Consider the following 2500-nt stretch of genomic DNA (forward strand, 5'->3'; position numbering starts at 1 on the left):
CCAACACATCCGCACAGCTGCGATACAAACCACCAGCGAGAACCGCTGGGGCGACCGAGCAGCAGACGGCGTCGCGGCGCCGAGCGCCGGGCGGCGGCGCATCCTCAACGCACACAGTCCTCAATCGGACCAGCACACTGAAGATGTCCACCGCGCTTCGCACCGGGCCCGCGAGGACCTACTTTGGCCGCACGGCGCCGCGCGCAGGGTGCGCCGGCGCGCAGCTGCGACGCCTGCCGCGTCCGTCGGCCGGCGCGCCTGCCACTGGCCGCCCCCACCAGCCGGCTGTAGCGCGTGCGCCCACGCACCGCGCGGCCAGCACGCCGGGAGGCGCCCCCTCACCGGCCGGGGACGGTCCCACCCAGCCACCGCCGCGTATCGCTTCACACCCAGATGCCGTTCAGTTTCATCGGCATGGTGGGTATCGCTGGAACAACCGGTTAGTACCTCAACCTATCGTCGCCATCACCGATTCACCCCTAGCGAGAACAACCGCACCACAACGGGTTACCATTTCTTCATTTGCGTAACTTCACCAGCAAACGTAGGCGTCCATCGCCATTAGCAACTTCAACGATTATTGCATGCCTGTGTCAGGTGTCACGCCACACTACGTCTGCCCACATACACGCAACAAAATGTGCACGCCTAGACAATACGTGGAAGGTGGCCCCCGTACGTATGCGATGTCCATTGCTCGAACGACTGTCAACCGGCCTCTGTAGCATGTCGCAGATATGGAACGCGGTGCACCATGCTATCACGGTGTTTGAGGAGAGACGACTAGGTCCGAATACATCAACACACAGCTCATGCTGATCGCCATCCACGGCGTCCGTTCCTCCCACACGTCTCTATGGCGTACCACACTGCAATCCAGCTCTCATAGGGAGACGACACGTAGCTGCGTGCACAATATTTGCACTGTATGGTCCGCCGTTTTTGGGCGCAGTCGTTGTACGGTCACACATGTGCCACGATGTATCATTCAGTACATAAGGACGAATGTGCAGTACAGATTGTGGTTTATGCGTACGACATCAGCGGACAGTTGACACAGGCCGCACCACAACGTAGCCTGAGTACGTCGCATGCGAAGGGCATTGAACATGCAAACTTCTCACCAACCAGCTTGCGAAGGCAGGGGGCAAGGTGGGGACGTGGGGAGGGGTGGGGGGGGGGGGGCGGCATGTACGTCCTGCTGCCATCCACATAACAGTGTACAGCAGGAGCATGTGGAAAGTCAGCAAGACTTGCAAGGTGTTTAACATGAAGCGATACACAGGGGAGCGGGCAGTGCGAGTAGCGAACTATATTGCGAGGGTTGCGGGTGGGCAACACTACACTAATTGAACGAGTCGTATAACAATTACAGAGCAGGTTTAGGCGACAACGTGGGTTACGTTAGCGGACAACGTGGGTTACGTTAAGGCACAACGTGGGTTACGTTAAGGCACAACGTGGGTTACGTTAAGGCACAACGTGGGTTACGTTAAGGCACAACGTGGGTTACGTTAAGGCACAACGTGGGTGACGTTAAGGCACAACGTGGGTTACGTTAAGGCACAACGTGGGTTACGTTAAGGCACAACGTGGGTTACGTTAAGGCACAACGTGGGTTACGTTAAGGCACAACATGGGTTACGTTAAGGCACAACATGGGTTACGTTAGGGCACAACATGGGTTACGTTAGGGCACAACATGGGTTAGGTTAGGGGACAACATGGGTTAGGTTAGGGGACAACATGGGTTAGGTTAGGGGACAACATGGGTTAGGTTAGGGGACAACATGGGTTAGGTTAGGGGACAACATGGGTTAGGTTAGGGGACAACATGGGTTAGGTTAGGGGACAACATGGGTTAGGTTAGGGGACAACGTGGGTTAGGTTAGGGGACAACGTGGGTTAGGTTAGGGGACAACGTGGGTTAGGTTAAGGCACAACGTGGGTTACGTTAAGGCACAACGTGGGTTACGTTAAGGCACAACGTGGGTTACGTTAAGGCACAACGTGGGTTACGTTAAGGCACAACGTGGGTTACGTTAAGGCACAACGTGGGTTACGTTAAGGCACAACGTGGGTTACGTTAAGGCACAACGTGGGTTACGTTAAGGCACAACGTGGGTTACGTTAAGGCACAACGTGGGTTACGTTAAGGCACAACGTGGGTTACGTTAAGGCACAACGTGGGTTACGTTAAGGCACAACGTGGGTTAGGTTAAGGCACAACATGGGTTACGTTAAGGCACAACATGGGTTACGTTAAGGCACAACATGGGTTAGGTTAAGGCACAACATGGGTTAGGTTAAGGCACAACATGGGTTAGGTTAAGGTACAACATGGGTTAGGTTAAGGTACAACATGGGTTAGGTTAAGGTACAACATAGGTTAGGTTAAGGTACAACATAGGTTAGGTTAAGGTACAACATAGGTTAGGTTAAGGTACAACATAGGTTAGGTTAAGGTACAACATAGGTTAGGTTAGGTTAGGTTAGGTTA

Source organism: Schistocerca piceifrons, unplaced genomic scaffold, assembly GCF_021461385.2.
Source record: "Schistocerca piceifrons isolate TAMUIC-IGC-003096 unplaced genomic scaffold, iqSchPice1.1 HiC_scaffold_961, whole genome shotgun sequence".
NCBI classification, from domain to species: Eukaryota; Metazoa; Arthropoda; class Insecta; order Orthoptera; family Acrididae; genus Schistocerca; species Schistocerca piceifrons.